The sequence below is a fragment of the Triticum urartu genome, unplaced genomic scaffold (genome assembly GCF_056163025.1).
Source record: "Triticum urartu cultivar PI428250 unplaced genomic scaffold, HENAU_Tu73 scaffold2, whole genome shotgun sequence".
Classification (NCBI taxonomy): domain Eukaryota; kingdom Viridiplantae; phylum Streptophyta; class Magnoliopsida; order Poales; family Poaceae; genus Triticum; species Triticum urartu.
Window position 1 is genome coordinate 11179281 of NW_028260368.1, and position 9150 is coordinate 11188430.

A 9150-nucleotide genomic window follows, 5' to 3' on the forward strand; every position below is an offset into this window, starting at 1 on the left:
AAAATCTTATATTCCCTGAGGAGGTTCTACCACGTGGAAACGCTCTTTAATGGAACTTTCGTTTTAGCTGGTCGTGACCAAGAAACCACCGGCTTTGCTTGGTGGGCTGGGAATGCCAGACTTATCAATTTGTCCGGTAAACTGCTTGGAGCTCATGTAGCTCATGCCGGATTAATCGTATTCTGGGCCGGAGCAATGAACCTATTTGAAGTGGCCCATTTCGTACCAGAAAAGCCCATGTATGAACAAGGGTTGATTTTACTTCCACACTTAGCTACTCTAGGTTGGGGAGTAGGGCCAGGGGGGGAAGTTCTAGATACTTTTCCGTACTTTGTATCTGGCGTACTTCACCTAATTTCCTCCGCAGTCTTAGGCTTCGGTGGCATTTATCACGCGCTTCTGGGACCCGAGACTCTTGAGGAATCTTTTCCATTCTTTGGTTATGTCTGGAAAGATAGAAATAAAATGACTACAATTTTGGGTATTCACTTAATTTTGTTAGGTCTAGGTGCTTTTCTTCTAGTACTCAAGGCTCTTTATTTTGGCGGTGTATATGATACCTGGGCCCCTGGGGGGGGAGATGTAAGAAAAATTACCAATTTGACCCTTAGTCCCAGTGTTATATTTGGTTATTTACTAAAATCTCCTTTTGGTGGAGAAGGGTGGATTGTTAGTGTAGATGATTTAGAAGATATAATTGGTGGGCATGTATGGTTGGGTTTTATTTGTGTATTTGGCGGAATTTGGCATATTTTAACCAAACCCTTCGCATGGGCTCGCCGTGCATTTGTATGGTCTGGAGAAGCTTACTTGTCTTATAGTTTAGCTGCTTTATCTGTCTTTGGTTTTATCGCTTGTTGTTTTGTATGGTTCAATAATACAGCTTATCCGAGTGAGTTTTATGGACCCACCGGGCCAGAAGCTTCTCAAGCTCAAGCATTTACTTTTCTAGTTAGAGACCAGCGTCTTGGAGCTAATGTGGGATCCGCTCAAGGACCCACAGGTTTAGGTAAATATCTAATGCGTTCCCCAACTGGGGAGGTTATCTTTGGAGGGGAAACTATGCGTTTTTGGGACCTTCGTGCTCCATGGTTAGAACCTCTAAGGGGCCCCAACGGTTTGGACTTGAGTAGGTTGAAAAAAGACATACAACCTTGGCAAGAACGACGCTCAGCAGAATATATGACCCACGCTCCTTTAGGCTCTTTAAATTCCGTGGGTGGCGTAGCTACCGAGATCAATGCAGTTAATTATGTCTCTCCTAGAAGTTGGTTATCAACTTCTCATTTTGTTCTAGGATTCTTCTTTTTTGTGGGCCATTTATGGCATGCAGGAAGAGCCCGAGCTGCTGCAGCAGGTTTTGAAAAGGGAATCGATCGTGATTTGGAACCTGTTCTTTACATGAACCCTCTTAACTAAGATTTTCTTATTTATACCTGTTCTACTTTTTTTCTGTTCTGGCTCGGTTATTCCATCTAGCCGAGCCATTCATTCCTTTTTATGAAAGAAAGATAAGGGACAGAAAAAAAAAATAAATAAAAATGAAAGAAACAAACGTATTCAATAAGCAAAAGGAGAGAGAGGGATTCGAACCCTCGATAGTTCCTAGAACTATACCGGTTTTCAAGACCGGAGCTATCAACCACTCAGCCATCTCTCCACAGCCTAATCCTTATTTTACTCCTACAAATAGAACATAGCCATATAAAAAATAAAAAGATTTATTAGCCTCTAGAAAGATATCAGATACAAGTTCCTTTTCGATATATCTCTGTATACTGTATACACGGATACAGGATCCGCTATACCCGCTTGTGAAATAAAGAGTAAATAATCTCTTCTCACCCCCATATCCAAATAAAAAAGCGGTTTAAGTAATAAATTTGAATTAAAGAGAAGAATCAATGGATTCATGATTAAACCCCTCCTACTTCTTGTATTTTTTTACAATTTTGGTTTAAGTGAGGGATCAAATATGTAGTCAACTTTATTTGATGGTAGCTTGGAGGATTAGAAATATGACTATTGCTTTCCAATTAGCTGTTTTTGCATTAATTGCGACTTCCTCAGTCTTAGTAATTAGTGTACCCCTTGTATTTGCTTCTCCTGATGGTTGGTCAAATAATAAAAATGTTGTATTTTCCGGTACATCATTATGGATTGGACTAGTCTTTCTCGTAGCTATTCTGAATTCTCTCATTTCTTAAATGAAATTTGGTTAATATTTATTAACCCCATAAAAAAGAAATAATAAAGGCCATTTCTTCTAAAAAATTAGAATAGTGAGACGTATTAAAACGCAATTTGCGTTCCGAATTGCTAGCTCTTCTCTTTCAGTATTATGAAATTCCATTCCCATTAGAATATTCATTGACAGATAATAAAAAAAGGAAAACTCTAATATAATAGAAAATGAAATGAAACGGTCGACCCAGACATAGAAGGTCGACCCAGGCGGATATACGCTATAAAATATATACCGTAGCGAGCGTAGTTCAATGGTAAAATATCTCCTTGCCAAGGAGAAGATACGGGTTCGATTCCCGCCGCTCGCCCGCTTAATTTATCAAAGTACTATGATAAAAAGTTTAGTCTAGTTAACTGTTTAACTACTTATATTAAATTAAGTATTAATTAGGTGTTAGTCTAGTGCCGTATCCCTTACTATCTTACCCTTCCTTTGCATCCCACTCAAAAAAAGAGGGCGCTCCAGAGGCAGAAATAGAACTCGCCAACAGAGCTCCAAAAATTGGGTATTAACTGAGACAAACAACGGGCAAACTTTTTTTAAAGGGAAGGGAGAGGTAGACTGTCCCTTTCGTTTCATTTTTATTTTCTGCAGGGTAGGGAGAGGCCTTGCGCCTTCTTTTTTTGAAGGCAAGTGACTTCGCAAACTGCTCAATTTTGCCCTCTAGGGCCGGGAACTAATGAATAAAAAAGGGTTGGATACGCCCCTCTACCATACATATCTAGAGAAATAGAATAGTCCTTTTATACAGACTGCTAAGTGCGGAGACGGGAATCGAACCCGTGACCTCAAGGTTATGAGCCTCGTGAGCTACCAAACTGCTCTACTCCGCTCTGGAGTACCAGAAACTGGTGGACAAAAAAGGCTTGAATACAAGCCTCTAACATGTCTAGACAAATAGAATACTCCTTTTATACAGAATGGAGCGGGTAGCGGGAATCGAACCCGCATCGTTAGCTTGGAAGGCTAGGGGTTATAGTCGACGTTGGTTGATTATTTTTAACGTCTCTAATTCAAAACCGAACATGAAATTTTGATTTCATTCGGCTCCTTTATGGATATTCTCACCACTTAACATCTATGTCAGCTTTTCTATTTGAATGGAACCAAAGCTCTCCGCTTTCTAGATGATCCTTATAGAGTAGGAGATAGAAATTCTATCTAAATTCATCTAATCTACTTACTTCGTTCCCTAATTTCATTCAAGAGATCCTGAGGAAAAGAATTGGGTTTCCACCGAGCTGAAACAATATGCGGATGGTTCTAGTAAACCAAAACTATCGTTTTTTAGCTATTTGGCTTCCTTATTCCTTATTTTAAGAAGATTTAGTTACGATTGGAAATCAACTTTTTTGTATCTTCATCCATAGATCCTTTACTCATATTTTCAAAATTGGAATACTTAATCCAATGCAAAATTATGCTTCGCGACTCTGTACTCATAATCCTATTTTTATTTTGGATGCAATTTAAATTAGTCTTTGGATACAAATCGCCAGAATGTATATTCTTCCTCAATATGCTATTGAGAGGAAAAGGATTTAATCCTTTATAAGAACTAAAGTTTTCATCGGAATATAAAAATAAAAAACTTAAGGATGCCTTAAGTATATCATTTCAAATTCAGTTATTAATAGAACGAATCACACTTTTACCACTAAACTATACCCGCTACATTGTAGATTATGGTATAAATGGTACCCTTTGTCAAGGATAGCCATTTGACAAGAAGGCTAATTCCCCCTTATTGAATCAGATGGAGAAGGTTCATGACACTGAGCCGTTGGTACTTCTACTTCGATCGCTCGCCTTTACTTTAGGATTTAGATAGCCCCTCTGGTCTGTAAAAAAAATCTTTTCTTACCATGCTAATAGCGCCTGAACCAAATGTATTTATTTTGATTAGGATCCTATTCTACGGTTACGACTACAATAATAATTATTTACTTTGCAAGGACGTAAGTGTGTCAGACTGCTAAATTGTTTTATTATTCCTACAATATAAACTAGGGGATATAGGGGGTAACACTGTCCCTATAAATTCCTTTTTTCCTTTTCTTTTTTGTCCAGAATTGAACAAAAAAGAAATTATGGAAGATGTTTTCTTCCCCCATTAAGTCCGAGCCATAGAGTAAGAGTGAGATGAGTTTTCCAAATTCATCATAGACTTTCCCTATGGCTTGATAGAAGTAAGCAGCAAAGAGTCGTAACTTAAAGAAAAAAACGGACAGGGCCGACAGATTTACCTGATGTAAAGAAGATCCTAAAAGTCTCTGATTAGTCGACTCTCTCCATTTAACACTTTCCTCTCTCTCCTTTTTTCCACTGACTCAATTCTAGTTTATTAGATTCTTGTTTAAAAGAATGCAAAAAGTTCAATAGAACTAAGAACACATAAAAAATAGCATAGAGGATCAAGGCCATTACCAAAAGTTCCTCCCAAGGATCCTATATCCTATTGGGTATCTGTTCCCCGCCTTTTCCCGCTAGGATCGGAAATCTTATATTTTCCATATCCATATACCGTTGAATCCTTGGGGTTCCAGAATCCGCCTATTTTACTAGTCTTCGGAAACGGAAAACCCTGAACCAAGAAGAGTTGGATATGTTATGTAGGGTATGTTTTTTTTTATTAATTTTATTTTGAGCTCTCAAGATATCGATATATACATATACAATCTCTACATAATGTCTCTCTCTCTATCTCTATATATTATATATATAATATGTACATTATGCAGTAGACCCATAATGGGAAATCCAAGTGGCTAATTTTTGAATTAAATAAAAAGCCCTTTTAACTCAGTGGTAGAGTAATGCCATGGTAAGGCATAAGTCATCGGTTCAAATCCGATAAAGGGCTTTTTAAATTAGTGGTAGAGTAATCTCGTGCTAAGACGTAAGTCGTTGGTTCGAATCTGATAGAGTACTTTTCTACTAAATTGATTCACTTTTTTTCTTTGTTTTTGAAACTTTCTCTATATTTTTAGAGAATTTTATGACTTAGTGCGGGATGGATGCATTTTTGGTATGAACACTAAATGAAGCACGGAGAATTAATCTATAACGATCAACTAAAAAAAATCCTAGATGAAAACATAACAGAAAAGTTGGAAAAACTCTTTGCTTTGGATCTATTTATACTTTTCGAGTATATTGACAATTCCAAAAAACTGCTCATACTATGATTATAGTATAATCACGAGCGGTTGTATATGGCCCTATCGTCTAGTGATGCCCCTATCGTCTAGTGGTTCAGGACATCTCTCTTTCAAGGAGGCAGCGGGGATTCGACTTCCCCTGGGGGTAGGGAGTATTATGAAAGGAGGTTAATCATAGATTAGCAAAAACCCTAGAATAAATTCTTCCTGGGTCGATGCCCGAGTGGTTAATGGGGACGGACTGTAAATTCGTTGACAATGTCTACGCTGGTTCAAATCCAGCTCGGCCCAAACCAAAAATCTAGGGCTTCGTGAGTATGAACTAAATCCTTTTGTTTTTCTTCCATAAAATAAAATGTCTGATCTATAGAAATAAAAGATAAAGAAAAAAGGGAAATTTTTTTTTCTAATCCATATCTCTCTCATTCCTTTCTTACAAACAAAAGAGTTTTTCTTATTGAAGGCTGGATTATTATCCATTTTTAGTGATAAAAAATCACGACATACTAGTTATGTCACTCTCACTATACCCACGTATAATATAATATGTGGGTATGTAGTATATGATTCGTCTATTTCTTAGAGTACGAAAGACGAATCGAATCTTCTTATGGTTCTATTTAAGAATGGGTATGCCATACACCCCGCGGGGATTGTAGTTCAATTGGTCAGAGCACCGCCCTGTCAAGGCGGAAGCTGCGGGTTCGAGCCCCGTCAGTCCCGAACTAGGGTTCAATGAATGGAGAAATTGATATTTCCTTTTTCCATGAAAAAAAGGGGCAGGGAGCAAGATCAAATACCCACAGGGCACCCTTACTTCACTTTTTTATTTTGCATCTCTCATTAAAGAGGGAGGGAGGGCATATAGGAATTTTTTTTTCACTACTCCCAATCGATAAAGAAAGACACACATACGATATGTGGATTAGTAGAATTTAGGATATTATATTACTCTATCTTTCTTTATGATGATACCATCCTCATCTTAATTTCCTATTCCACTCTTATGGAATAGAGTACCGGTATTTTACCGGAATCCATACATAAATCGTATTCCCTTTTTATTTCAGACCTCTTTTCCCCATCTCACTTCTACTGCTTATTTGGATGTCTATGTGACCCATAGAAAGTGAAAGTTGGTCATATAATACATACATAATTGTATGTATAACTATAAGAAAAAGGAAGGGAAATTGTATAAGATTAAGAAAGTATAAGATTAAGAAAGCTCGTGGGTTAGAGATATAGAAAAGAAAAAGTAGAAAAGGATTAAAAAAGAGGGAATTCCTAATCCAATCAAAAAACCCATTTTGGTCTTAGTGTGGATAGAGGATCTTCCTATGTTATACTATATAACTCTCATCCGTGAAATATAACTCTCATCCATGAATTGATTTGATAGATCCGATATTCATAATATTGAATTGATTCAGTATTATCAGAATGCAAGCCCTACCCTTGAATTTACAAGATACCCCTTTTTCCTCTCCATGGGATTACATCCCGAGTTATTGTGAAAATAAAAAATAAAGAGGTTATGGAAGTCAATATTCTCGCATTTATTGCTACTGCACTGTTCATTCTAGTTCCTACTTCTTTTTTACTTATTATTTATGTAAAAACAGTCAGCCAAAATAATTAATTGGAATTCCAATTAATCATTGAAGAAATTAAAAAGGGATTAAATAAAAAAAATCCAAGTCTTAAATGAAAGGATCTGGTTGGAATCTTAAAGTGTGGTAGAAAGAACTACATATAGTTTTTTCTACGACACTTTAGATTCTTTCTATTATATTATCTTTGAATCTACATAGAATAGATTAGTAGATTGAAATAGTTAAGTAGTCTAATTCAATTTCTTTTTTCATTGCATCCACTTAATTTCAATCAGGTCAAAATAAAAAAATCTAAGACAATTCTTGACCAAAGAATCCATGGAAGGAAAGAAAAATAATATGAAGAATAGACTATAGTAAAAAGTAAAAGGAAATGGAAAATGTGTGATATGCCGTGAATAGTTCCGTGGAAGAAAGTCTAATTTTCTTATGTATAGAACTTTTTTTAACCATTCGTCATTTCTAGTAGAAATTCTGAATTGGTATAATGGCTCTTTCTTACATTACAACTTACAATACAAGAGTTTCTTACAGGAGTGAAACAAAACTAAAGAAAAAGATTAAAGAATAACGTTTGACAAAATGATTAATGCAAAATGATCCATTAAAGAAAAGAATTGATACAACAATTTGATTACTTAATCAATTAGTAGTATCCCTAGAGTCCACTCCTTCCCCATACTACTAGTGAAAGAGAAAATGTAAAGACTACCATTAAAGCAGCCCAAGCGAGACTTACTATATCCATCTAAATTATGTCTCCTATTTCTATGAAGGGATTATTCTACTATTGATCAATAATCATAGTGGAATCAAGGGTACAGAGTCAAAAAGGGATTCCGCCCTAAGGCCATGGATCAATCAGTTCAAGGAATTTACTCCTAACAAATTCTTATAGGAATTCTGGTAGAATTAGAGAGCATTAAAAATACGAGATACTATAGCCCTTTTTTCCTTAAAAAAGAAAGAGTACGGGAATGATGTCCTGAATAGAAGAAGCGGGAATAGGAAGATTTTTTATTCCTTTTGTTACTCTTTTTTTTTTTTTTAAGCAAAGGACGCCCGAATATACCATAAAATTATCGATAGATAAATATTTATTGGATACCTACCTTACCTAATGTTTATTTTTGACCTAAACCCTGCAGCCTTGCTTTGTATCATTCTATGAAAGAATGAAGAGATTTTATCCATAATACAACTCCTAAATTGATTTTTGATCGACCTATTTAATCTGATTCTCGTTAGAATTAAGTAGTCCTTACTTTAGTGTATGTAGGTAACATAAGATGTACGATAAAAAAATGTATAATAATTAGTAAGTCTTGATATTCTTTCGTGGAGTCCCTTCTTGAATCTTAGATTGAAAAAAAAAAAGAATGCCCCTTAGGGACCTTTCTTTGGATACCAAGATTTCTGACATCTTATCCTCGTATTTTAAAATTATCAAATCGAATCTCAATTAAGAACCAATTCAAATTCATATAATAAAAGAATAAGGAAACACTACCTCACCCCTATTGATAACCATTTTGGCCACTACCGTCAAAACAAACCCTAACCCTAGTTTGAGGATAGAACTATGGTATGGTTTCTCTAAACCCAGTATCGGCAGGCCCAGTTACTCTCTTGCCCGAACTTATGCGAAGTAAAAATTTATCGAATTCGATCAGCACTATAAAAAAAACCTAAGTATTTTATTGATCAGGCGGCACCCAGATTTGAACTGGGGATAAAGGATTTGCAGTCCCCTGCCTTACCGCTTGGCCATGCCGCCAAAAAATCCGATCAAAAATCTAGAAAACAGCAAGTATTCATCCACGTTTTCTTACGAAAAGCCCCTTTTATTTTGAATATAATTCTACTTACTTTTTTCCAATCTTTTTCAAAAAATCTATTCCTGCTTTTTTTGATCCAGTTTCTATTATTCTCCTCGATAGATTCTATCTTAAAACATACATTGTTAACACAATAAAACTTCCCATTTCTTTCTATTGAGATGAAAAAGAAGAAAAAGTGGATTTCTATTCACAGGCTGCAAAATTCAGAATAAATTGGAACCGTTAACTAGAATTCTCTTTTTTTTATTGCAGTAGTGAACTACTCTTAAATCGGTATTATCTCC

At 35.9% G+C, this 9150-nt stretch overlaps 6 non-coding genes across 6 annotated transcripts; 3 read left to right on the forward strand and 3 right to left on the reverse strand.

The window, feature by feature from the left end:
- Positions 1 to 1572: 1572 nt before the first annotated feature.
- Positions 1573 to 1660, reverse strand: TRNAS-UGA (transfer RNA serine (anticodon UGA)). The gene has a single exon. It is a non-coding gene; the product is annotated as a tRNA-Ser (tRNA).
- An 824-nt stretch (positions 1661 to 2484) lies between these two features.
- TRNAG-GCC (transfer RNA glycine (anticodon GCC)) lies at positions 2485 to 2555 on the forward strand. Its single transcript has one exon. It is a non-coding gene; the product is annotated as a tRNA-Gly (tRNA).
- Positions 2556 to 3007: 452 nt separating this feature from the next.
- Positions 3008 to 3081, reverse strand: TRNAM-CAU (transfer RNA methionine (anticodon CAU)). Its single transcript has one exon. It is a non-coding gene; the product is annotated as a tRNA-Met (tRNA).
- Positions 3082 to 5039: 1958 nt separating this feature from the next.
- On the forward strand, positions 5040 to 5111 carry TRNAT-GGU (transfer RNA threonine (anticodon GGU)). Its single transcript has one exon. It is a non-coding gene; the product is annotated as a tRNA-Thr (tRNA).
- A 507-nt stretch (positions 5112 to 5618) lies between these two features.
- Positions 5619 to 5700, forward strand: TRNAY-GUA (transfer RNA tyrosine (anticodon GUA)). Its single transcript has one exon. It is a non-coding gene; the product is annotated as a tRNA-Tyr (tRNA).
- Positions 5701 to 8731: 3031 nt separating this feature from the next.
- Positions 8732 to 8802, reverse strand: TRNAC-GCA (transfer RNA cysteine (anticodon GCA)). Its single transcript has one exon. It is a non-coding gene; the product is annotated as a tRNA-Cys (tRNA).
- Positions 8803 to 9150: the final 348 nt, after the last annotated feature.